This window comes from Rattus norvegicus, chromosome 10 (genome assembly GCF_021556685.1).
Source record: "Rattus norvegicus strain SHRSP/BbbUtx chromosome 10, alternate assembly SHRSP_T2T, whole genome shotgun sequence".
Classification (NCBI taxonomy): Eukaryota; Metazoa; Chordata; class Mammalia; order Rodentia; family Muridae; genus Rattus; species Rattus norvegicus.
The window spans coordinates 20,514,988-20,542,412 of NC_141543.1; the positions used below are offsets into that span (position 1 = coordinate 20,514,988).

At 52.5% G+C, this 27,425-nt stretch overlaps 1 long non-coding RNA gene across 2 annotated transcripts; it reads right to left on the reverse strand.

The window, feature by feature from the left end:
• Window positions 1-21,086: 21,086 nt before the first annotated feature.
• LOC120095051 (uncharacterized) lies at window positions 21,087-27,012 on the reverse strand. Of its 2 annotated transcripts, none has more exons than XR_015631486.1 (3): window positions 25,700-27,012; window positions 24,462-24,679; window positions 21,087-24,149 (listed from the first exon to the last, which is right to left on the reverse strand). It is a non-coding gene; the product is annotated as an uncharacterized LOC120095051 (long non-coding RNA). The 2 variants fall into 2 exon arrangements; XR_015631485.1 differs by lacking the exon at window positions 25,700-27,012 and adding an exon at window positions 24,875-25,242.
• Window positions 27,013-27,425: the final 413 nt, after the last annotated feature.

Below are 27,425 nucleotides of genomic sequence, written 5' to 3' on the forward strand. Positions count from 1 at the left end.
TCATCCCACCCCAGAGCAGGTGTGCCCCCTACCCCAGTCCAGCCAGCCAAAGATGAATCCCAGGAGTGCAGAGTCCTGAATCTTGGCCACTTGGCTCTGGGGGTTCTAGGTCAGCATGGGCATAGGGCCTCAGGCCTGAGGGGAGCACTGTATCTGTGGAGTAGCATCTGCTGGGGCCACCGGGATGAGCACCAACCAACAGCCAAGGGCTCACATGGCTGCAGCGTGTGGCTGGACACAAGAGGATGTTCTTTTTATGTCCAGATCCAATGGAGGCCTTGTTTCTACCCTCCAGCCTGTGGCTAGTGGCCACTCCACATACCCAGCTACGGCCAGGTGAAGGACCATTCACTCCACCTGTGAACGTTTCTCATCAAAAAGCTGCTATACACCCGCACCCCCCACCCATCATGTTCCCAGCAACCCATTCTGCCCCTGGGATGGCCAGAACCTGTTTCCAGCCTTGGCTGGCCTTAGCCCACACAACATGATTGTCTATTTCCCTGGCCTAAGGCTCCAAACTGGGACCTATCCTGAGTCTCCTTCTCACCTCCATAGCCAGTTCTGAGCAATGATTTCCTCCCCTGGCCTCTCCTTCCTCTCACCTCCCCTCTTCCTTAGCCTCCTGGCCTCTGGATTCTTCCCCTGCCCCCTGAGCCTCTCCTACCTGCCTGACCTACTCGCCATGCTGCTGTCCTGTCTGACCTCTGACCTCAGCTCCCTTGCTGGACCCAGGTGTGCTCCAGTGGGAGTGGAGTGGCCAGATAGAGTTATGGAGACCCCCTGTACAGAGAAGCTGAGAGTCCTGGCATGCTGCCCTCCTACTTTTGGTAAAGTATCCCCTAAATTCAGCTCCATTGGAACCATTAATTGGACATGAGATTTTTGCAGGTGTTACAAGCTGAGTTGAGGTTGTGTAGGATCAGGTGGTTCCAAATCCAGGTATAAACTTCCCTAAAAACAACAGAAGGAGAGACTTGAGCAACATGGCCACAGGTCATATACCGAGCTGCTGAGACACTCCTCTCTAGGCTGGAGGAGGTCAGCTCCATTGAAGCTTGGGTTTGAGTGAGTGCCCTCCAGACCTGAGAGGGACTTGCTCCTTCTATTGCACTGGTCAAGCAAGTCAGCCCCAGGACCCTTGCACAGACTGTGCTGGCACAGGGTAAGGCAGAAAACTGGGACAGCTGTGTCCTCCCTGGCTCACTGCCCAGGACTTGGTAAGCCCACTTCAGGTGTTCTGTCAACCACCTCTGCACAGTGGCTTACGGCCTAAGCCTATTCCCCATGACCTTTGCTCTGGGAATGGCTTCTGGTGGCCATCTTGACTCTGAGGCTCTGCTCAAACAGGAAGCCAGGAAGGTCAGGGCCTATAGAGGGTGAGCCTTGGCCGAGTCCTGACTCTTTGCCCTGTATGCAAAAGCCTGACAGACTTGGCTTTAGCATTGCTAATATCCAAACCCCACAAGGAGAACCAATGGGCTGGACTGTGGTACCTTGGGGGACTTGTGGACAGAGCGGAGTTGGGTCAGGGTACAAGCACCGGAAGCAGATGTTGGATGGGGGTCAGGAGTGCCAGAGGGAAAGGAAAGCGTATCTTCTGAGCAGAGAGGCTCCTGTTGGCTAGTCTGGGCCCAGACAGGTGTGTGAGGGCATGTTCTAGTGTGTGGGTAAGGGAATGTAGGTATGTTTAAGTAGGCATGCATGTGTGTAGCCTTGTTCAAGCCAGAGCCTAGAACATCATGCTGATCAGGGGAATGTGCTACAGGTTGTGGCCTTAATGAATGATATCTGCCTCAGATGAGTTCAGCTGCCTAAGAGGGAGAAAGAACCAGGTGGCATAAGACTCTTGTACCTAGAAGGAGAACAGATCCCTGGGACACCCAGAGACGTTCAGGCGAGTTGCCCAGTGGCTTAGTCTTCAAGACCTTGGGACTCCTTAGGTTGTGACCTTGAAGGGAAAATAAAAGCCAGGTAGGTGGCCCACACTTGTAATTCTAGCCCTTGGGGGGACTGAGACAGGAGTCTGAAAGACATAGTTTCCAAAAGAAGAGAGGGAGGCAGAGAGAAGGAAGCAAGAAGGAAGGGGAAGGGTAGACATCATCGTCTCCCCAAGCCTGGTCCTATTCTGACCCACATGATGGAGGCCTGGGCCGGACATAATCCCCAGGTCCCTATCTCCTTCTTTTAGGCAGCTTCAGACCCAGATCTATCAGGACCTTCTACTCCAGGGGTAGACACCTTGCTGAAATTCTCCTAGCTGTGAGGGGGTCAGGGCTGCAGGCAGGTGACCCCCCTCAGTTATTTCTTCCTCAGGATCTTACAACATCTGAGGGTGCGATTTGGCCTTGACTGAGCCTGGATTTCTCATCACAGGAGCCCTAGCTTCTGAGAGACACGCCGGGTGGATGTTTATCTTATCCCTTCCCCAGGGCAGAAGTTTAATATCTTAGCAGCAGGTTCTCGGCAGCTCCTGAGGTCGTTGGTCCTTGGGGCTTCTCTTTTCCAGACCCTTGTGTGTCTGTTCTGGGCTGGCTACAGATCATGTTTTCTCTTGAAATAAGTGGTTTTGCCATTAAAACCTTCATTTCAGCTCAATCGGTCTACCATGCCTCTCCACTGACCCCAGCTGCCTGTGACAGCAGCTACTACGGTGTACTCCATTGACTCATTGTGGCTCTGCCTGAAAATGACTTCGGGGGCTTAGCAAAGGGTCTGTACATAGGCCAGGGCCATCCCAGAGAAAAGTTTGGGCCCTACACAGGCCTTGGATCCCATACATGCCCAGAGGAAGACCCACCTCTCAGGATACCAGCTAATATGCCCAAGAAGAATAAGCACATATTTGGTACTAATTATATGTCAACAGAATACAGTTATACCTGAGCTTGATATACCCCTTACCACCATGGTAGGATGAGGTACTAGGAGATAGCTTCTAGTACATCTTGCTCCCTCCCCCCAGATGGCCTCCTGCTCTCCATACCTTAATCTGATATCCTAGCCTTACTCAATCAGAAGGAACCGAGGCTAAGTAGCCTAGTGCCCAGCCAAAGAGTAACAGAGGGCCCATAGAAATTGTTAGCACAGAGTAGGGCCTACTGTTCACCTTCTTCCCTGTCTCCTGCATGCCCTCCAACCTGATGGAATCCGAAATCTCTGGTGTGGACCTCTGTTGTAAAACATGGTCATCTGTAGATAAGCCAGATTTTTTTCTGTAGATTTTTTTCAAAACCTACTTTAATAAGGGCTCTCAAAGGCTGTGACCCCACTTCTAGCCCACCATGCAAAGGTAGGAGAAAAGATGGTAAACAGGACAAGGGGGTGTGGACCTGTTTAGAAGTAGTTCTTTGGGGGCGATTCCAATCTCTGTTTGTCAGGATATCAACAGTCCAGTTCAAAAGTGTCACCAAACACGACTCAGCAATGGCAGCACAATCCAGCAGAAACCACCAGGCCTCTGCTGAATTGGCATGAGTCAGCAGAAGTGACCAGGACAAGCAGGAATGCCAGGAATTCTCTTCCATGCCTCTCTCAATGAAGTGAAGATCAGCAAAGATGTGAGACCAGCAAAGAGTTGCACAGCTAGCTATGCAAGTACCCCTTCTCTGTCCATTGAATCCTACTTATACCCTCTCTAAACATCACGTGTCCTCTCATGGATTCTTGCCTCAGCAAAACATCATTTGAGTCTGTATCGCATGACACAACCTGAAATTTCTACTTCAGTCATCTGAGCAAAACCAGTCACCATGCTCATGAGATCAGCTCGTCCTACTTGTAAGAAATCCTCAAGAGTAGGTGTGTCAACTGTTAAGTTCCCTCAGAGCAAGAGAAAAGTGAGAAAGGTCACTGGACCCTCACCTGAGATTCCTGTCACTCATCCAAGCCATTTGTGTGTAATTCTGTTCTAATTGAACATGAGGTCTCAGAAGGGGCTATATAGACTGGGGGAGTATATATAATTGAAGAGTGCTTCATCTATGTAGTCATGAGGAAGCTATCATCCATACTGGGTAAAAACTTCTCACTGTGGGAGCTTTGGGGTCCCCCCAACTGTTTTAGGTAACTCTCTATAAGCAAACCCAACAAACTCACTGGTTCCTCAGTGTCTTAGTGGGAATGTGGTAAGATCAAAGGATTTGTCATTGGGACCTTATGAGGAGGGGGCTGACATTGTCTTCCCAAGAAAGGGATCCCCACAATCTCAGGGAACCCAACCCTCTGAGCTGGGCAGGATAGAGACACAGCTAGAAGTGTAATGGGCCCCAACACACACAGGCTGTGGTGTGGAGTTTAGGGACACAAAGGAGTCCCACCCCCTAGTACCCCAGAGTTGGTGTGATAGGCTAGGCAGAGCCATGAGGTCCTTCATCTTCAGGTTCAGCACTCTGGGGTAGAGGGCACCTACCCACTTCCTGCCACCAGAGGCCATCTTAGCCTTGGTGGGCAGGTGACTCAAGCCCCTGTCCCATCCTCTATCTGTAGCTCTTCTGTCTGACTCCTGAGGCTGGACCAGGCTCAGTCCCTTCAGGTCCAGTGGACTTGCCCACTGGGCTGGGTGTACAGGGCAGGCAGGGTGGCTGTCTTGATGGTCAGGGCCAGATGAGAGCACCCCCTTCTCTTGTGTAGCTCCACGTGACCATGGAAACCTAGATCTCTGTTCTCCCCAACCAACCTTCCCGATGAGGATTCCCCAAGTTGATGAACTCGCGGTGACCCTACAGCCATATCTCAATCATCCCAGACACTGTGGTGATCCATCAGGACACATGATAGCTCACTCTCCAGTCCTGCCCAACTCCCAAGGCTGCCCACCCTCTCTGTCTCCAGGATCCCCAGAGCTGGCAGGGGCTCTGAGAGGCTGGGCAGAGCAGCCTGTGAGGTTGGCAGGAGCCAGATGTCCAGAGCACCCCCATCCCATCAAGGTGGTCTTGACTCTGTACTGTCCCCCTCTCCTCAAGACATCTGCAAGATGTCTGCACAGAGGGCTGCCCGGCACCCTTAGCCAGGTGACACGGCTGCTGTAGCCTGTCTCAGACACTCGGATAATGCTAAGCACTTTGTGCCTGGGAGGAAGGCTGGGGCTGATGACCACTGTCAGGGATGGGCACCCAGCCCTTCAGTTTCATGTTGCCACTAGATATGAGCTCCGATTCCTGACCCCATACGCAGGTTGGTTTTTATCAACTTGATACAAACCTAGACCTCTCTAGGAAGAGGCAGTCTTATTGAGAAAATGCATGCCCAAGATTGGCTTGTAGACAAACCTGTAGGGCATTCTTAGTTAAGTATTGACGTGGGAAGATCCAGCTCACTGGGGCCAGCATCACCCCTTGGCGGGTGGTCCTGGGTGGTTTAAGGAAGCAGGCTGAGCAAGCCATGGGGAACAGACCAGTGAGCGGCACTTTTCCGTGGTCTCCCCTTCGGTTCCTGTCTTGAATTTCTGCTCTGAGCTCCCTCAGTGATGGCGTGTGACCTGAGAGCTGTACGCTGAAATAAAGCCTTTCTTCCCCAAGTTGTTCTTTGTCCCAGTGCCTCATCCTAGCAACAGAAACCCTAAGACTCCGTGTGTCCAGCACCCAGTGAGGAATCAGAAAGTGTAGTGCAAAGTGCCCTTCTCCCCGAGACAGAGAACATCCCCACACTCTGGAGACACATGATCTTCCTGTCCCCTGGGGAAGTGTCACCCGCTAGCCTGACTCCTGGTTACAGGCTGTGCCTTGGACTACCATTGGAACCACCCTGTGTCGGACAGCAGCTGCCTTCTGCAACCCTTACGGGTTCCCTGCAACTAGTGCCTCCCCTCCCCCACACGTGTGAGCACAGCTGTGGCCCCAGGATCCAGAGGAAATCCTCAGCTTTGCAGAAGCCCAGGGGACCCCTGAGCTTGCAGCCTGCAACAGCCGGGCTGGAGCATGCCTGTAGGGAACAGTTCTTCCTCCCAGGACAGGATGGAGCAGAGAGGCTGTTTCTGAGGTGGGGGCAGAGGAGAAGGAGAGACCTCTACTAGGGACCAGCCCTCTAAGTTTGGGGATCTGACCTGCATAACTGAGAAATAGGAGACTAGGCTTCATCCCCCAGGTAGGGGCTGTGGCTCTCCACAGAGCAGCTCTAGGTGAGGACCTAAGATGTGCCTGCCTCTTTCCAGGCTCACCATGAGGTTAGGCCACTCCTTTGTTGGTGGCTTCCTCTTGCTAAGAAACAGCTCAAAGATTAAACTCTGGGAATTCTCATCAGAGTAGACAGAGAGCCAGGACTTTAGCCCTGGAGCCCTCAATGAATTCAAAGCCCTAGCCATGGCTGACCAGAAGATCTGTGGGCCCCAGGACTAGTGCCCATGTGCAGGCCGAGGCTGACAGGCATAGACCCCTGCAGGCTGGAGAACAAGCCTCGTCCACAGTCCTGGCAGCCTCCAGTCTGTCTCCTGATACTGTCTGTAGGTCCTGTGGGCCAAGGGATGCTTGGGTGATCTCACAACGGGGTTGAGGAATCCTGCCATGACTGCTGGGCTAGGGAGAATGAGGATGTTCTCAAGTTCCACATGCCCAGCCTCAGTTACTGAGCCAGGTTCTGCAAAGGATGGTGCTGAGGCCACTGAGCTGTCCCTGAGCACACTCTGCCCTACTCAGGGTCTACTTCAAACCCTGAAGTCCTCTGGGGCAGACAACAGAAACGGTAGTCTCCCAGAAGTCAGTAAATGGTGCGAGGTCACGGGGGAGGGGAGTGTTATGCTTGGCTGGATCCAGGCTCTGAGCTCTCCTACCCATTCCTCTCCTCAGCTCAGCTTCTCTGGGTCTCCTACATGCACTGCCTTGACCCTCTGTTGTCCAGCTCAGGGTTAGCTCTTGTTGACCAGTGGGGCCACATGTCACATCCCATGGGCGGGGGGAGAGGGACACTGTGATAGCATTTCCTCACATACCATAAAGCACGGTTCTTTCCCTCCCACTACACACTGAGTTTAAGCATCCGAAAGTCGCTGCTATGAGGATGAACCTGGCTTGGCTGTCGACTGCCTACCCAACAGGCTTGTTGCATCTACCCAGTGTTTGTTTGGGCTTTTGTTTGTTTGGCTTTTTCCTGAGAGTTTTGCCTGAGTCCTGTATAACCTGTGTTATGAATTCCTGAACCACACTGAGGATTGGAGACTCTCAGACTCCCCATGGGCACAAGGGGACACTGCCATGTCTGATGGCTTCCCTTTAACAGAATGTGTCTCCAGCATTGCTTGGGATGGCTTCATTATCTACTATTTCTTTCCTGCCAGGCTCTGAGGAGGGAGAATTTTAGCGCCAAGGTGAAACTAGGGTGGATAACCCAGCAGTTTCCAGTTGCTGGCTGTTGGAGACCCCTGAGGGTCAGCCTATGGTACAGCCCTCTCAGGCAGACCACCATGAGACCGTTGGGACCAATAGAGTGCTAGGAAGAGGCAAGAACACTGTGGTCCAGGATGGGTAGGGCCAGCTTGGCTGGATCCCTGCTACCCATCCAGGGCAGCCGCCCCACACAACGGGGCTCTGAGCCTGGGGTGGGCTGGGAGGCACTGCCCGCTGCCCGTTACTCACAAGGGCTTCATTGTGTGGCTGCGGCTGTGGGCAGCAGGTGGCTGCCCGATCCCACACGGGGAGGCCCTGCCGCCAGCCGCGCGAGCGGAGGAGGGCACGGCGGGCCCAGCAGGGTGGGGGCATGGGTAAGCTGGGCCAGGTCAGGGCACAACCAACACACGGCCAGGCGCGCAGAGCAAAGATGCCTTCTTTGTCTGCCCCAGCTCCTGCTCCCCCGTGCTGAGCTGGGAGAGCATGTATGAAGCAGCCCCAGGGCCACATCCTAGCTGTACCCAAGTTGTGGGCATCAGAGCAGTGGGTCTGAGGACCAGGGTCCAGCTCTGGTGGAGGGGTTTAAGCAGCTTCTTGGAGGTGGTAAACCACTGTAGGTCAGGGAATGCTGGTTAGGACAAGAGACAGGGTGCCCCAGGCTAACATTCCTTACCACAGGGCCACCTACACCTATCAGTGCTTTTATAGTCCTGTCTAGAACAAAACAAAACGTTCATGCGGAAGGAGCCAGCCCATGGGCAAGTTAGGTTTTATCCTCAGAGTCAGTGTCAACTTGATGGAAAAGTGTCCCCACTGTCCCCTGCCTGCCTTTACTGTCCACCCCACCCTCTCTAAGGTACACTCTCCTTGATAGCTCTTCACGGCCCATCTTCCAGCAATTGACAGATGAGCTTGAAGCTACTCTCCGTGGAGCATGTGGGTCAGCCTACTCCAGTGAAGGTGGAGACCCCAGTTTGGCTCCTCTGAGCTGCCCCACCCTGTTGGCAGGGACATATGTGCAATGTCAACTCTCCCCACCTGTGTGTAGGGGGAACAACTGGATGCAGACTCCTGGGGCTGGATTGCTAGATGCTAAACTTTTGACAGCTGATGCTGGGCCATTTCACTGCTGCCTTTGGGTGCTGGGATCAGATCACCCTGTCACTAACCCTGGAAGGAGGGGAGCACCCCTCCGGCTGACCAATTCTGTAGTGTTGTGGCCTAGCTTGGCTGTCCCTCAGGCAAGGGGTCTACATCACTGGGAATGCACCCAGGATGATCCCAAACCCCTGGCTCCACAGCAAGACTTGTGTCCAAATTCAACTCCTGACTTGATGCTCCCCGGGACTGGAGAGGGGCACGGATGTTAATGCTAGTTGGCAGACCAGAGCTGCCCCCAAACACAAAACAACAGGATGGGAGGGTGAGTCCTAGGTCCTCAGAGGCCTCACGGCAGGTGGCCAGTGTCCACAGGCAGCGTCCCCCAGCCCCAGGAGGGCTCCACACAATGGCCTCGCAGGCTGAGCAGAGCCCAGCTGGCTGCTTCAGCAGCCAAGAAAACTGGAGCTCAGGACTCATTGATGCCTGGAGGCCTGTGTGCATCTAGTCCTGGACCAGAGACTCTGCCTATCCTTTCTGAGGCCCCGCCTGTGTGTCGCCTTTGATGCCATTGGGGCAGGCTTGCTTGAGACACTGTGAGCCCAGTCTTTGGAAGCCAAACCCACTGGGTATCTTCCCTCCCGGGCACAGTGGATGGGCCTTTCCATAGCCCTCAGCCTGACTCTGCCTGTTCTCGGGCCTGAGCCCAACCAAGGAGGCCACTCTGGGCCTGGTAGTCCGGAAGGGGTTTCCATATGTGATTCCAGTCTGCTGGAATATTAGAAGGTGAAGAAGAAGATGAGACCAGGGCAGTACCCCAGAGAATGGGGAGATGGTTCATCTACTGAAAAGACTCAGGCTCCTATGCCCACGAGATCTCCTTCCTTCAGACCCAGTCAACAGGGATGGTGGCACCTGGCCTGGCACAAGGCCCTAAGCTTATCTCCCACCACCTCCCTTGGGAAGTTTTCTGGTTCTCTTTCAAATCTCCCTGTCCCCAGCCATGGTAGGAGCAGAATAAATGACTGAGGTCTGGAGCTCCCCGAACCCAGTGTTGCCGACCTCTGTTCTTCAGGGTCGGTAGGATACAGGTTCCTGACCACACCCCGGGTCTGTGATACTGTCCTGTGTGAATATCTCTATTTTATGGATGCTAAGGACTAGGGTTCTACAGCTCTGGGGCCTGGATCTATTAGGCAGTCAGTACATGGGAGAGATCCCCACCCACACACAATGAATATCGCCCAGGAGACCCCCAAGGTCCTGCCTCTGGCAAATGAGTGTGGCCCAATGGGGCAACCCGACTCCCCTCCCAGGCGCCTGGCAGGCAGGCCAGGGGTACATGGGGTGGGGGAGGAGAGGGGGCTTCTGAGTCTTGGAGCCAGAGGATCCCAGGGGGAAGAATGGGGCTGGGCCAGGGCTCCACACCACAGTCGCCTGGCGTCTGTCAGAGGGGGACGTGCTTGTATAACATGGCACCAATCAATTCTCCCCCAATTTCTTCCTGGGCCAATCTGGAGCCGGATCAGAGGAGGAATTCCACAGCCGGCTGAGCGGAGCCAGGCTTAATGCTGAGGGAGCCACCTCCCCCACAGCGCTCCCCCTGCAGCCCCCACGGCTGTGCCCAAATCACAGCCAGAGACCAATTACCAGCCTCCCAACAGGCCCCGGGGGTCCTCGGAAGGGCAGCTGCTGGGCCCAAACACCTCTACCCTGCATGGACCCAGCCAAGTGGCTGGAGTCGCACTATCCTTCTGCTCTGGATAGGTGGGATCTGGGCCCATGGACACCCCCACCATAAAGGCCGAGTTCCACCCATCCCTTCACCCTGCCTGGCCACAGACGCTGGACCAAGGTTGTGTCTGTTTTGTGTCTAACCATAATGGCCATCCAACCTGTGATCTTTTCCTGTGTGTGATTTGGTAAACTGAGTCAAGTGGCATCTTGCCTTAAAATCCAAGAATGTCCTGGGAGTTTGATGAGCTCACAGTTACCCACACAGTTACCCCCAGTTTTTTTTTTCTTTCTACAAGGCACAGGGCCTGGCTTTCTGGGCAGGGAATCAGATGGGTTTTAACAGGATGGGAGGGCTGCAGAGAAAAGCATACAGTCATGTGGCTAAAAACTGAGTAGGGGTCTCGGGCTGGCCAGCCAGGGTTGAGATGGCTAACTGGGGAGTGGCTGGCAGCTGCTGAAGCCTGCTGGGAGCCTCACAGCTTTCATTCATCCTGGTTCCTCCCCTGGCCTTGAATGAGCGTCCACTGCACTGAGGTGCATGGAAGGTTCATATTGCTTTCAAAGTGTCTGCTTCAGGACCCAGCCGCCGTCCACAATCCCAGTCTGCCACCACTCCCCTTGTTACGGCCACACTGACCATGTCCAGGGGACAGTGGTCCTACCGCAGAATCTTTCCTTCCTCTACCTTGAATTTCTCTACTTTGGATGCTCTAAGATGTCTCTGACAAAAAACGTTGCTGATTCCATTTAGCTCTTCCCGACCAGCCACATGTGCGCACACCCTGACAATTCTTTCCTTGCACGCGTCCGTTCCAGAAATGACCCGGTGTGTGCACTTGCTTCTGTCTGTGCCTGACTTTAAGAAGGTACAAACCGTAAGTGTCATTCGCCGCCGGCCCCGTAATCCAGTCCAGGGCCTGACACCCAGGAGGCAATGGATATATATGTATTTGCTGGGTGAGTCACTGGACAAACGGTCATCGAAATCCTGGGCTAAAGCTGAAAATAGAGAAACAACCCTCGGGTTACATGATCCCCCAACATCTGGTACACAATTCTTTTCAGTGAATTAACCAGCTGTTTTAGAGTCATGCATAACTAGGCTGATTATATTCATTTCTGTAGGTTGACTGGAGTTGGCCGAAGAGAGCAGAGTCTGGTACGAGACCGTGCATCATGCACAGAGGGCAGGAGGAAGAGCTCACTGGTAACGAGGATACAGAGGACTTGTAGGATGGCTAGATCCCTACCTCACCACACACACACACACACACACACACACACACACACACACACACACACACAAAGGAGTCCAGGTGGAGGGATGGCTTTACAGAGAGCATGGAAACTCAACTGCAAAGAAAATGAAACATGATATTTTAATAAAGCTGCGCTGGGGAAATTCTTCTCAACATGACACCAATACCAGAAATCATAAAGGTGCACATAGTTCTTAAACAGACGAAATTTTAAATTTCTCAGAGTGCTAGGCTGCAGCATGGCCAAGTTAGGAAGGAGGGCCATCCCGTGGGAGACGTTTGAGGGTGCTAGTCCTTGGAGTCACCTGTTGAAATGGAAAGGGACTGGATATCTTTTTCAGGGCACTGGGGATGAAACCCCCAGGGGGCCTTGCAATGCTAGCCAAATACTCTACCACTGAGCTATTTACCGGTCTTTAAAAAAAAAAAAAACAACAAACTTTTTACTTTGAGACAGACTCTTACTAAGTTGCCCAGTCTGGCTTTGAACCCTCCGTCCTCCTGTCTCATCCTCCCGTGTGGTAAGGATGACAGACCTCCAGGCCCAGGTAGGATGTCTTTACTGTCTGTTTTCTAGGCATGTGGGGAGTCTAGCACTGTGGGTCCCACACTTTGAGATGAATGACTGCTACTCTAGAGACTTCGAGGATGTCACCTGCCTCGTGGCAGGGGCCTTGAGTGTTCTCCGTGATAGCAGCAACCCCACAAAATGCCACGAACTTTCTGCTGATAGCAGAGCACAGGTTGGTGCTTTAGAGCCCTGGGTTTCAGACACCTCAGTGTATGCAAAATAACAAGGCAATGCAAGGTTCTGAAACACCACACCGAGGCAGGGAGCTGATTCTGCAGTGCCATTCAGGTTTCTCAAGCTCTTCACCTTGGGTGGCGCCTTGTGGCAATTTGCAGACAAGATCTCCTTCCCTTAAGAACTCCTGAGACCTCCTCTGGCTCTCTGGGAGCCTGGCTTTGCTTTGCAGGCCTTGGCAACTGGACCTTAGCAATGGCAACCTATACTTCCATTCCTGCTGAAGTCAGACTGGGTGTGGTGGCTCTTCAGTAACTGTCCAATGGCCTCAGGTCCTCAGATTCTTTTGGACTTCTTGGACATGGCTTATCACTCATGGAGATTGCCCCATGCCTTGTTTCTCTCCAGACCCAATGTAGAGAAGATGGGGAAGTCTGAGAACAGATGTCTGCATAGAGTCAGGTATGCCATGAGAAGAGTGGCCAGGCTCTGAGACCCTCTGTGCCTGTATGTACCTGCTGGGTCAGCTCTGGCTGTCTTGGTCATTGGATGCATGCAGTGGTCTCCAGCCATCCTAGGCTCGATGCAGTAAAAGTTTTGATGTGTGTACCAGCACCTGTTTGACTCAAGGTCAACAAAGAATCTAGATACAGCTGCCCCAAAGTTGGAGGTAGCCAGGAGATGGGAATCCATGAAGAAGTCCCCAGGTAGGTTTTCCTCAGCTACTTTGTCCTGATTGATCCCCAACCTGTGCATGTGAACCCAGCCAGGCCCCCCTGTGACCCTCTAATGCATCCATCCAGGTGCTGTCCCTGCCTCTGGCTGAGACTCCTTGCAGTCACAGGCCGGTAACCGGCAATTACCAAAGAAAACCCACAAACCACTGTACATAATTGTCCCAAATCCCCAAAGCAGAGACCACATCAGCCACTCTGGGAGAGGAAGAGGGCCACACTGAGGCTGGCTCCGGGCAGATCTCATCTCTCAGCCACAGGATCTGAGTGGGCCCCCCGGCCCCCATGAGGATTCCTGGGGTGGGGAATCACCCCTCCCACCAATGCCTGTGTTCCTGTTCGTTGTTCAAGGCTCCCTCCTCATTTGGGGCGATTCTGGAATTCCATGCTCCCCTTCAGGAAGCTGGCTCTAGGCTCTGTTCCCCAGCCTGGGAGGTGGCAGACACGTCTGTCTCTCGGAAGTCGTGGCTGGAGCCTGAGGTTGGCGCAGGGAGGGAAGAGAAAACCTTTCTAATTATAAGGCTGGGCTGAGGAAATGGGGGGATTACATGCTGGTGGAGCCAGCACATGCGGTGCACTGAGCAATACGAAGTGAGTTAGACCACAGGAGGGACCTCCCTTTGTAGAGCTTCTCACCGTTGTGGTCGTTCTGGGGATCTGACTTCCCATGGGGAGAGCTGTCAGGCTCCAGGAGGGATGATGACCTCCTGTGGGTCATGGTGTAATCTAGCTTCAGGGATGGGGAGAGAGGCCCAGACAGAGCCTGGATCTAAGTCCCCCTGACATTCAGCAAGGCAAGGCCAGCATGACCATACCAAGACAGTGAGGGCAGAGCTTCCTGAGGGTACCTTGTGCCTCACAGGAGGACTGGCCCGAGGACAAGGGACAGAGGAACATAGACCCTTAGTACAGGCCGTGAAGGGAATGTGGTACCTTACAAGAGAGGCCTGTGGCTCTGACAATTCCTCAAGGCCCCACAGAGACAGAAACCAGTCTAGAAGCAGGGGTGGGCAAATCCAGGAACAAGTTCCTAGGGAACCTCATGTCCTACTTTTCCTTCAAGGATCTGCATGCCCTGAGGGAGGAAGGCAAGGTCTTTCAGGTCCTGCCAGTCCCAAGAACAAATGGACATGGATGAACTGCATGACATGTACTTCCATACCTCACTGGGCTGTTGTGTGCCCAGGACATAGGTGTCCCTACCCAGAGAGTGACTCCAAGTAAGTACCCAGGGGCTGGGATCCAGTCGAGACAGTCAGGAGGGGCTTTACAACCTACAGGGTGAGTGGGACATACACAAGTCTGAACACCCCTTCTCAGAGTCCTGCAATGACACATTCCAGTGACAGCAGCAGGGGAGAGATGGCGCTGGGGGACTGGGCTGTGCAAACCCGTGCAGGCTCTATGCTCTGTTGCAGTTTGTCATGGCGACAAGGCAGGTGACAAAACTAAGGTAAGATTTACTTACTTAAGGAAGGGGGAGAGAGAGAGAGAGAGAGAGAGAGAGAGAGAGAGAGAGAGAGACAGAGACAGAGAGACAGAGAGACAGAGACAGAGACAGAGACAGAGACAGAGACAGGAGAGAGACAGAAAGAAACTAGCAGTCAACCTTGGGTGCTGTTCCTTAAGTACCCACCTTGTGGGGCTAGGGATTTAGCTCAGTGGTAGAGCGCTTACCTAGGTAGCGCAAGGCCCTGGGTTCGGTCCCCAGCTCCGAAAAAAAGAACCAAAAAAGAAAAAAAAAAGTACCCACCTTGTTTATTGAGTCAGGATCTCTCATTAGTCTGAAACTCTTGGCGTAGGCTAGGCTGTCTGGTAAACCCAGGGAATGACAGCACAAATTGCCTTCTTTGCCTTTGCACACACATGAACACATGTACCTGTACATATATGAACACACACACATACACACATGAAAATTAAGACCCTTGCCAGCCAATCACTCCCATAAACATCATCACTGAGAAGCCTGTACCACGCAGGCCTTTGGGGAACATCACAGATTCAAACTGTGGCAGGCAGGCAGAGGTCATGGTTCTTCTTACAGGACTACCAAGATGGCTCCCTATGCGGAGGCTCAGCTGAACGGTGCTACACAGGAGGCACTTAACAAATGCATCTGTTGTGACTCCCAGGTTCTGCATCTTCACATAGGTGCCAAGCCGAGACCTACCCTCAGCTCATTGTATCTGTCCCCTGCTTCCTGACTGTGGGTTCCTCACCCTAAGGGGTTAATGATAAGTAGGTGGGGGGCGAGGGAGTTCCTCTTGACCCCTCCAGCTTCCCTCTGCCCCCTAGTGCCCACTCAGGCAGCAACACACAGGGCTTTGTTGTTCACTGCAGCCCACACTAGCATCAAAAGATGACAGGATGCTGCCCAGACACACATGGCTGATGGTGGCGTAGGGAGAGGCCATGGCCTGGCTCACTCAGGTCCAGGGCTCAGTGGCTGACAGAAGTGCCTCCATGATGGGCTCTGGGAAGGAACTGACTATCCCCACTGGATTCCGTACACAGTGGTAAAACAAGTTGACTGAGACCCACCTTTTCCCAAACTGTACAGGCTTCTCGGTGATGACGTTTATGGGGAGCGATTTGCTGGTGAGGGTCTTAATTTTCATGTGTGTTATGTGTGTGTTCATATGTGTACAGGTACATGTGTTCATGTGTGTGCAAAGGCAAAGAAGGCAGAGAAATGGGAAACCCAGAGGCCAGTATGTTTGCAGTTGACCAGGCCTGAGGCTAGACAAGTTTTACACATCTTTCAGGAACTCAGGATCACCAGAATGGCCTTTCCAGTCACCCCAAGGGTCACTTCTATAGAATATGGCCTTAAACCTTCTAATTCAGCTGCCTTCTAGCTTACCAAAGCAAAGTTAAAACAGGGCCAGCATGTCAGCCACTGCCCTATTCCCTAGCATCTACTGGGGCCAAGCCTTTTCCAGAGTTTGTATGTCCGTTCCCTAGAAAGCCCACCCTTCCTTTTGAGGCCAGCCCCACCCTGAGCCCGGCACCCCCTGGCTGGGTTCCCAGGGATCTGGCAGCCTGGCTACACTGGCCAGCATCTCAGTCAAGCTCACACCACTCCCAGGACCAGGAGCTTGGCCTTTTCAGCTCCTGCCTGTTGGCTTGGGATGATATCGTGTCCTCAGGCTTTATCTATGTCCTGACCTATAGATTTCATGGCATAGAGGAGCCATTTCCACCCTGGCATAGCTATATCCAGTTTTCCTGTCCACTGTAGTAGGGATAGACTTGGACCAGTGACATCTGCCTCCCTGACACTCCCATCTAAAGGAGGGTGAGTAATTATATTGCTGTAAACTGGAAATGCTTTTCAGCTGCAGAAACAGCAGCCAGGAGGCCCAGGATCCCACCCGGAGCTCCAGCTGCAGGCTGGGCTGCTTGCCTGGTGGCCAGTAAGGAAAACAAGCAGAAAAGGGGGATGTGAGTGGCTAGGGACCTGGCTGGGCTCCCCTCCCACTCACCACGCTCCCAGGGTCAGATGTTCGTAGGGATAGACAGGCAGACAGATAAATGGATGGGTGGATGAATGCATGGATTAGGTTAGTGCACATCAGATAGGCTAATGGCTGGCTGGCAGGCTTGATGAGTGGATGGATAGATAGGTGGATGGGTGGGTAGAAGAATGGAGATGTAGATTGACAGATGGGTAAAGGATGAATGGGTAGAGAGATGAGGATTGGGGCAGGTGGATAGATAGATGACTGTACAGACAGATGGGTGGGTGGATGTGTGGGTGGATAGATGAATAGAGTTAACAGCCAATAATGTATCTAGAATGTAGCCAATAATGTGTGTATACATGGAAGCTAATAATGTACATGTGGGTACATTAGGGCATGAAGAAAACAGGACAAAAACGCCCAAGCGCACCGGAGTGAAGGACTGTGCAGGTGATGGACGCAGATTGTCTAAGAGAATGTAAAGCAAGTTTCTAGTTTTCAGGGTTTCCGGTGGGGGGTAAGTACCCAAAATATGTCTGAGACTGAAAGTGCAAATTCTAATGTGAAACTACACAGCTTTCCTCCCAAATGCCTGTTCTAATTGTATAGAAATCCGTTGAGTTGGGTAGACTTCGGGTCTGGTTCATTTTTTTTTTAGTGTGATGTTTTTATTTATTTGCAAGTTTTTAAGTTTTAAAAGCTGGATAAGTATACAGACAGATGGGGAGAGGAACGGTCTTAAAAGGACCTGGGGGATGGTCTAAGAGGCAAGCAGAACCTTCAGCTCTCTTCTCTTCGATGCCAGAGGCAGGAGAGTTACTAGCTTGCAAAGAAGGGTCCAGTCCCTCACCCAAGAGGCTCAAAGTAGCTGTGAACCCCTGGCCCTGTCCTTTGAATTTAATAACTATTTGGGTGGACACTTCACATGTCACCCAAAAGTTTGCTCTAATCCCTTCCCTGCAAGGACTCAGAGGTTGTGACTGAACTCTGCCCCATGATGCCGAGTACAACAGGAGTCAGAATTAGCTCAACGGGAAAACGGAGGGTAGATCTCACCCCCGATGTGCCCATGACAGGCGTGGTACGGGGATCCACAGGCACAGGCACAGGATCTGGTGAGATCTGGAGGTCTTTCCATGATGCGGTGAATGAAAATGGCTCACGTAGGCTTGCAGGAAGTGGCACTATTAGGAGGTGTGGCATTGCAGGAGTAGGAGTGGCCTTGTTGAAATAGCTGTGTCACTCACTGGAGGTGCACTTTGGGGTTTCAGAAGTTTAAGTCAGGCCAGTGGCTCACTCTCTCTTCCTGCTGCCTGCTGATCCAGATGTAGAGCTCTCAGCTCCTTCTCCGGTACCCTGTCTGCCTGCACACCACCATGCCTTCCACCCCAGGAGGATGATGGACTGAACCTCTGCACTGTAAGCCAGCCCCAGTTAAACGTTCTCCTTTGTAAGAGTTGCCATCCATGGCCAAGGCGTCTCTTCACAGCAATGGAAATAGTTTCAATAGAAACTAAGACAGAGTAGGGGATTTAGCTCAGTGGTAGAGCGCTTGCCTAGCAAGCGCAAGGCCCTGGGTTCGGTACCCAGCTCCGAAAAAAAGAAAAAAAAAAAAAAAAAAGGAAAACATTTAACTGGGGGCTGGCTTACAGTTTCGGAGGTTCAGTCCATTATCATCATGGCGGGAAGCAAGGCAGCATCTAGGCAGATGAGGTGCTGGAGAGAGCTAAGTGTTCTACATAGCTATCAGAAGGCAGCCGGGAGTAACTGTTTTCCTCACTGGGTGGGCCCTGTAAGCCCACCCGCCCAGTGCTGCACTTGCTCCAAGGTCATACATCCTAATAGTGCCACTTCCCAGGCTAAGCACATTCGAACCATATTTATGCAGGAGGCAAGGGCAGGTAACTCTGCCCGAGCCCCAGTAAACTCTCCTTGAGACCAGCACCAGCAGGAAACCAATGTGGCCACACCCCTCCCTGCCCTGCACAAGGTGTTACTTACAGCTAGGAGCCTAGGTGGAGAAAGAAGGACTCTGTCTACCCTCTGGCCCAATGACTGACCCCTGTCCTGTCAGATCATCACATCTCCACGTCCTGTCTCCTACTTAGTGAGGAGCTAGCATCCCAGTTTACACGGGGGCATCAGTCCTGCCCCGCGGTATTAATGGTTCAAACGAAATACCCTCTGCCTTCGCTCTAGCTGCATGTGTTCAAATGTTGGCCTCCCAGAGGGTGGGGCTGTTGGAAAAATCCTGGAACCATGAGGCCCGGGGCATGGTGAAGGTGTCAGACGTTGAGGCTTATAGCCCAGCCTTACTTTTGGCCCAAATTTTCTGATTTCTGACCTCCCTAAGATCACGTGGAGCCTCAAGCTGAGCTGCAAGTTCCTGCCACATATATTCTTGCTGTGCTGGACTGTATCCCATGGACCGGAGCCAAAATAAATCCTCCCTCTCTTAAGTTGCTTCTGTGAGGTGTTTTGTTGTAGTGAAGAGAACTTCACTATTTTGTCCTGGACCTCTGGCCAGGGAGTGGTCAGTTAGTACCCTGTATCTCTTGCCTTTCCTATGAGCCTATCATGAGTCCCTGGATGGTGCCTGGTGTAAATGCCCTGGAAAGGGCTCTTTCTTGTGATAAAAATCACTGCCTTGTGATCCCAAAGTTCCCTGGGCTAAACTCACAGCGTTTGATTGCCCCTTTCTTTTGGCCTATGTGACCACAACTGTCCTGCTGAGCTCTGATAACATTCAAGACTCAGGCTGGTCCCTGACTGCATCTGTGTGTACCCTGTGGCTCGAAAGATAGGTTCCTCTATGATATCTAGGCCTGGGTTGTGGTAGCAATGCCCACTCTCTGTCCCTGGCCAGCCTTGCCCTCTGTCCCCCTTCACACTAGCCTGCAATTACAGGGCCTGAAGGAGCATAAAGCTGCTAATGGACTAAGAATGAGGGTCTTCCTCCTCTTTCACGGAGCCAGGCACAGGGCCTAGATGCAGCTGAGGCGTGGGAACCTGCTGGCCCAGGGAGCCCCTGGTCTCCCAAGGCTTGCCCCTGCTGCCCCACCCTCTGAGGTCATTTTCCACCCAGCCCACATCTGCTGGAGAAAGCTCCCAGAGCACCTCGGAGGGCCAGGCACACCCCAGTTGCCAAGCCGGAGGGGAGCCACGGGCAAGGGGCCACAGGAACCCCACCAGGCTGCAATTTAAAACAGGAGGCGAAAGCTGGCAGCTGCCAGGGAGCAGCTGAAGGGGCCATGAGGAGCATCCCAGCCTGGGCCCATCAGGCAGGGTGGAGCTAGGACCTGGAGCCAGCTTGACATGTGGATATGTGCACAGGAATTGGGACCTACACTGATCCCCATCGGGGTGGGCTGGCCATCTGATGTGGCACACATATCACTCATCCTGAAGCAGCCCTGAACCCTTAGGTTCCCCAAGTGAACCTAGCAACCCCATGTGTCCCCTTGGATAAATGCAGAAACAGGAGGCTCATGGAGGCCCACGGGGTTCCGAGGTGGTGTTACTCACATTCGAACCCCAGTAGCACCCTTGTTCAGGACTGGGTCTATCCACAGGGCCAATGGCAGGGACAAGATGTGGGTGCTGCTGCTATGACTGGTCCCAAAGCTTCTGGCACAGATCTGTTCCCTTGGTTCCCTGATCAGGAACCAAGGTCTGTGGGCAAAGCCAGGTTCCCCTCCAAAGGTTTCGGCTGCCTCCCACCCCATGACTGTTTGAACGTGAAGCATCCCCCTCACGGGTTCGTGGTTTGGGACTGGATTCTCAGTTGCTGTTATTTGGGGAGCTGGCAGAGCCTGGGGGGAGCAGGATCCCTCTGGAGGAAATAGCTCAGGCGGGGTGCACTTTGAGAGTTAGAGCCAAGCCTTAGTTTAGTCTGGTCTCTGTTTCCTGATCTGCCAAGATGTGAGGAGCTGCCAGCGCACGTTTCCCACTGAGCCACAATACACCTTTCTTCCCACAAATTGCTCCCTGCAAAATGGCTATTTTGGTCACAGTAACAAGAGAAGTAACTAATATGTTCTTCTGGTTTCCTCTTGTATCCAGTATCGAACTACCTAGGCTCATGGCCCCAATCCTCCATCTTGGCCTTCTGTCCCCAAGTCTCTTCCCTGTGGGTGTCTGGATTAAACCTTCTAGAAGGTTCTAATATACGGATGCAGCCCAGGAGCGAAATGTCACTTAAGTATCCCCACGGACTTGCCTCACATTCCCGTAACTCCCAACCCCCATGTCCCTGCTATGTCTCCCCACTATGTCCTCTTGCCCTCCTGGTGGGGAGAGTCTGGGACTCTAAGCAAGTGGGACAGCTCTATGTGAAGGAGAGCATCCCCAAGCAACAGGACACAGAGGCACCACCATTGTAGAAATCACCAGGGCAAGAACCCCAGAGAATCTGATTCAGAGACCCAGACAGTCATAGTCATGTTTATCTCCCTGGCCTCTCTTGAGGTAAGTTTGGGCTCTTTGGCTTTTAGGGTGAGCCCGTGCAAAAGACCCTATGCCTGGAGGCCTCTTTGCTAATCTGCAAAGAAAGAAAAAAGTCATAGTTCAGATTATTATGGTAGGTAGGTATGGTGGTGCCCACCTTTAATTCCAGCATGAGGGTAAATAGAGGCAGCAGATCTATGTGAGTTTTCAGCCAACCTGGTCTACATAGTGAGCTCTAGCACACAGAGAGACCCTGTCTCCAAAAACCAATGACAAAAAGATTATGATACATCAAAACCGTGTTATTGATTATGATACTGGCTGCTGTGAGTAATACATTTCTCACTTAGTTTAGCATGATCCAAGAGTGTGTGGCTGTCGTAGCAGAACTGTTTTTCACCAGTCACGTGACCATCGCTGTCATGGAACAAGTTGCTGTGGTGATCTACAGGTCACCTCGGCCTGTGGAGGAACTATGCAGTGACAACTGAGTCTGCAGTAACAGTGACAGGGCTATTACTGCTCCCTTATGGAAGGAGAAGGCATCCCCAGATCCTTGCCTAAGAGTCCAGACACCCGTCCCTCCTGCCCTGGCTGTACGTTGTCTAGGAAATGGACTGGGGTGGTCACGAGAGATGCAGCTTTCATGAGCTGTCACCCTGCTGGGTTGGCTTTTCTGGGATACAGCTGTTTAGGGTCACCAGCACTCTTGTAAGTAATTAACCCCAACAAGCTCATTGGCTCAGCAAGCTGGACATGACTAGAATCGTACGTTGATCTCAGAGTTCCCTGTCTGGGATGAGAAGATGTTTCTTTATGTCTCCCAAGGGAAAGTCAGGTGATATTAACTTACAGGTGCTTGATGATAGAAGCCATTGTCCTTGGTACCATCGTGGTCACTGCTACCATCACCTTCACAGCCCAAAGCCCCAAGGAAACACAGCAGAAGAGACAACTGGGTAAAGGCCACATTGATCATGTAAATAGATTTACATCGTGTTCACTGGAGCATGTCAAAATAACCAGAGAGGCTAAGGAGATGGGTCATTTAGCACAGTGCCTGCCAAGCAGAAACAAGGACCCCAGTTTGGGTCCTTAGAACCCATATAAAAGCCAGGAGTGTGCGGCATGTGCCTATAGTCCCTACTCTGGGAGGTGGAGACAGATTCCTGGGGCTTGATGCAGCTAAACTTGCTGAATGGTGAACCCCAGGTTCATCAAGAGACTCTGTCTCAAAAGATAAGGTAAAGAGAAACCGAGAAAGACACTCAGCATGATCTCTGGCCTCTACACACTTGAACCTGCAAAACACACACACACACACACACACACACACGCACACACACACACGTGCATATGCACACACTCATACATAATGTGCACATGCACACATGCATGCATACATATCCAGAAAAGGAAATGGTCACCTTATCAAAAGAGTTTTTAGGCCCCCAATCTTTTGTCCCCTAGTGCATTTTATATAAAATAATCACCATCTGCCCCCCAAGGCCCCAAGCTTACTTCTCCTGATGCGTGGCTTTGTGCAATGACACAACTTCTCTGAGCCTCCTCTGCTGTGACGTTATTTACAGAGTGGAGGTGCTGACACCCCCGACACCCACAGGTTGTCAGCAAAAGCTGATTTCGGTAGGAAGAGGCCGGGTGATGGGACAACTTGAGCTTAGGCCTGGGACAGCCACCTCCACAAAGTGGTGTACTGTTCCCCAAGGCCTGAGAGCCTGGGTGACACGGTTAGGGAACGGAGAGAGCTTCTTTGCCCTGGAAGACCCTAGGACACCTGGCCCGGGAGCTGCCATCTTGACCGTGGGCAAGTCCCTCAAGCCCCTGAGAGCATCTTTCACTGCTCTTCTGAATCCGTTCCCTGCCAGTTTCCATAAAGATGCTATCTTCAGATTAGTATCACTGACCTTCTGCAGCCTCTATTTAAATAATTACCCTCAAAGACACTGGATTTCCAAGGCCACACTTGAGGTATAACAGAACATTACAGTTCTCGGGTATACCGTCAACATAATATGTCCCCAAGCACTCGTAGCTCTGTGCTTACTGAGTGGAGGATCTCGTGGCCAATGAGGACTATGCCTGCTTGTATGTCACTACATAGCGATCCTCCCACTTAGCCTGCTGGGATTACAGGTCTGAGCCACCATACCTGGTTCCAGCCTCATTGACGTCTATTTCTCATACTCTGTTGTTCTGCCCTTCACCAACTGTACATCTGTGGCTTGTCACACATTCACATCTCCACAACCAAGTGTGCACACTCTTACCACTACAGAGAGGAATGCGGTAACTCCTCAACCCCTCCCTAGCCGCTGGCCCCACTCAGCAACTTGTTGCCTTCATGCTCACCCACTCTGGATGTTGGCATCGCTGGGCTGCAGAGCATGGCCACAGAGGCAGCGTTCTGACAGAGCATATGGAAACAGAGAATGTGATGGGCTCTGGTGGTTCAAACGGAAGTCAGATTTTCCAGGTGGAAGTTCTGTGTGTGCTGGTGAGTTTGAGTGTGGAGGAAAAGGTAGGAGAGTTTCTGGATCTTTCCAGGTGGTATAAAACACTGACCATGCTAGCTGCCTTAGCAAAGGGTCTGAATCACAGATCAGCTGGGTCAATGACCCAGTCCATGCACTGTCTTCCTCTCAAATGCAGACACAGCTACCTGGTCCTGTCCTCACAGCCTCCTCTCAGGGTGCCTTTTGCCTAGCAGTAGCCATTTCCACAGAGATGGTAGGTGACAGGGTATGGGGCATTCGGGCCTCTGAGGGGTTCTCAGCTGAGTACCTGGGTGGCAAGGTACTTTACACATAGTATGTCCTCGATTCTCTTTTGGGGGACCTACAAGAGCCAGGGAAAAGATTGTAGACAACAGGACACATGGCTAGAAACACTGCTTCATCCCAATCTAGCTGACTATACTCTACCTCAGGGCCGGAGCAGGACCCCAGATAGGGAGTCTTAAGTCCTCTAGACTGTAAAGACTCCGTGCAGCCAGAGAAACTGAGGAAAGAGGAGCAAGCCACAGCCCAGGGTCACAACACCTGGAAAAGCAGGTTTGTGATTTCCATGTCTGAGCCAAGTGGCAAAAATAGCAGTTACCAATCCAGCGCCTCTGTCAAGTCCAAATCTCAGCCCTGTCCTTGGTTATCACTTGACCAAGAGTTCAGGGAGCTCATCTTCCTTGGTTCACTGGAACGGAGGACTCAGGCCTGGAGGACAAAACTAGGACTGGAGCTGGCAGAACCCTTCGGTTGGCCATGATTAAATCACAGATGTCATCCTGACTGGCTGCCTCCTTCCAGGGTCCTCTGGTAGAATAGATTCTGTGGGAAGAGTAAGAGAAGGTGGAGTCTGGAGCTACTAAATATGCCTCTAGGCACAGGACATGCTCACAGGGCACCTGGCAGTAGAAATGAGGCAAGAGAGGCCATGCAAGGCCAAGTGCCTAGCCCCAGAAGCCTTGTGTCTTGAGAGGGGCCTCTCAGACCCCCACAGCTTTTCTTGGTAGACATTGCAGTGTTTTAGTGTGACCTCTGTGATAAAGCCTTTCCTTCACCACCCTGCCATTTCTGCCCCTTTAACAGACAGAGAAACTGTGGCACAGGGGCCTGCCAGTGCTCCTAGCCATTTCCTACCTGGGATGCTTTCATGGTGCTCAGCCTACCCCTTTTTGGGACAGCTGAGGTTGCTGTGTCCACTTCTTTTTTTTTTTTTTTTTCAGAGCTGGGGACCGAACCCAGGGCCTTGTGCTTCCTAGGCAAGCGCTCTACCACTGAGCCAAATCCCCAACCCCACTGTGTCCACTTCTCTGATGTGGGAACTGAGGCCAAGAGGAGAAATCCAAAGATGGGAACTGGGAAAAGAAAAGAGCAAAGGGAAGTGTCAGGCAGCTGAGGCATGAAGGTGTGGCTTGTTCTCTGTGGATCCCCACTCTCCACCCCTACAGGCAACACCCCCACCCCACCCCACCCCCCACCCCTGCAAAGCTGGAGTTTTTCCACCTGAGACTCTAGCAGCTCAGCCCTGCCCACCAGCCCGCCAGCCATACCTGCTGGGTGGCAGCTTAGGCCATTCAGAAGAGCACCCACGGGTCCAAACTATTCATGGTACTTCCTGTTTGTCCTTCAGGGCCCGGCCAAGACAGGACAGAGGCTCTCTGAGTTTGGTTGGGATTTATAGGGTGCCCCCCAATTGCATTGTGATCCTCTCTCGGGAGGAAGGAAGCAGTGAGCACAGTCCTTGTCTCTCACAAGATGCTGCCTGACCCAGAAGAACATAGCTTGTGTTGTCACTTGCCAGCTCTGAGTGTGTCCCCGTCCTTACATGTCCCACAGAGAGCCCAGGGCTTCTGGAGGTTGGATGAATCACCCCAGGGAGTTCTGTCCTCATTGGGTGTGACAGCCACCAGTCATGTGTGCTTCTGCTTGAAGTAGGAAGGAGGGAGATGTCCCTGAGCAGCCTTGGCCTCTGGCCAAGTAGATTCCGAGGGAATTTTCCAGGAAAACCAGGAACTAGAATCTGCTCCTGGCCCAGTCCCTCAGGACCCATGCACAGGCACTGCAGGGAGAGAATAGTACACACCCACCCTCCTGACCTCAGCCCTAGTCAGCTTCTTGGAGAAGAAAGGCCCAGAGCTGGCAGCAGCTGAGATCAGGGTTTCTAGGGTTTCTGGGGTCTGCCCTATGGTGCTGGTCAAGTGCTGGCATGGCCCAGCTCCTAGGAGGTAGGAGTCACCTCTCCTGTGCAGGCAGAGACTAAAACATGGTACAAGGTGTGTAGACAAGGCATCAGACCCTGGAGGGAACTATAGACACTCCCAATCCAAGATGGAGGCCGGAGTTGGCAAGATATAATCAAAGACCCACCAACGCACCTCTTAAACCTCTGGAGGCCACCTTCCAGGACTCATGACAGGACGGGCAGGGTAAGAGGACTCCAGAGTTCCAGGGTTCCAGCTGCTGGTGTGTTAACCCATCGTTTTCTGCTCTGCTCTCATCTTTGAGGCACGAACGCCCACTGTCCGTATCACTGCTGGTCATTCAGGACGCTGCCTGTTGAACTCTGAATTCTGGCAGGAAAGCCCCGCTCCTCCCTGACTGGGGAATTCTCTCAGAAGCAGAAGTTTGCTCACATACCTTGAAACCCCCAGGCAGGGTCACACTGGGGTGAGGTCCATGAGGGCCTCAGACAGAGGCTGTAGGAGGAAATTAGGGAAACCCCTGAACACCTGATGGTCTGGGAGGTAGTCCAGGTTTTCTTTTAGGGTGTGAGGGATACCAGATCACTCGTGAGTCAAGTCAAGGAGGAAGGGGCCAGGCCCAGCTTCTGGCCACCACATGACCCTTGGCCAGTTGCTCCCTGCACTTGACGGTAATCTGAGGCTCATTGGGATCTCTCTCCCACCTTGGGAAAGTCTCTTCTGAGGTAGCTTCCTCCTGTCACAATGGCTGCTACTGGGAAGAGTCCTGACCACTAACAATTTATCAGCTCACACACTGGTTCTGGTCTGGCTGCAACCTGCCACTTTGCCTGTTTTTAAATAGCAAGGAATCAGTAAAGTCCTTCCCACGACCACCCTGGATCAGGGTTCCAGGGTCAGTGTTCAAACTCATTCCTACATGTAGACATTGGCCGAACCAGGTCCCTGGAGGACCCATCGCCAGGTCCCGTCCACTGGCACTGGGTAGCTGCCTGGATGGGCGTGGGAATGGCTCTTCATTGCTGTGGTGGAGCAAGACACTCACCAGCTCCAGGTCCCTGACTGGATGGGAAAGCAGAGAGGAAGACGAGGAGCCCTGAGTGCTCCCAGAGGATGCTGTCCCTCCACAGAGGACCCGTCTCTCACTCTCCTGAACCCTCCCTTCTCAGAGAGCCTTCTGCTGAGAGCTGTGTCCTCAGCTTTGTGTCCTGGGGGGACCTCGTGGTCAGTTCCCACGTGCAAGTCACACCTTTGCACATTCCACGATCCCCCTACACTGTCACACTTGCTCATATCCCGTTGGTGCACCTAGGTGGGATGAGGAACCAAGAAAACATCCTGGTCCCTGCAGTTGGCGAGGTTCATGGACACTCAGGAGGGTTTGGTAATCTGAGGGTACAGACACCAGGGTCATTTTCCTGGCAGCTGATTCTGGGAACTCCTGATCTTGCCTCTGAGCAGAGAAGGCTTCCAGTTGCTTGGGGTCCATGCATTTGAAGAACTGTAAGTGTGAAAGGGGAAGACCCTAGTGTGATTTTAATTTTTCAATCCTACATTTAATATGGGTTCTTAACTGCTTTAACCTCCCTTCTAGCTCACCACCCAACAGAGGCAGTGGAAAAGAAAGGTTATTAGGATTTGGGGGAAGTGGACCTGTTTAGAAATTGTTCTTTGGAGCAGATCCCATCTGCGTTGTAAGGCAATCAGCAATCCAGCTCACTGGATTCAGCAGCGGCAGCTTGGTCCACTCCCCCGCACTTCACGGACACCAGCAGTCCAGTTCAGTAGTGTTGGGATAGCAGCAGTGGTGGCACAACCTAGCAGGGACAGCCAGGCCTCAGCTGAATCAGCAGAGCTCAGCATGAAGGACCAGGACCATTAGGGATGCCAGGAGAAGTTC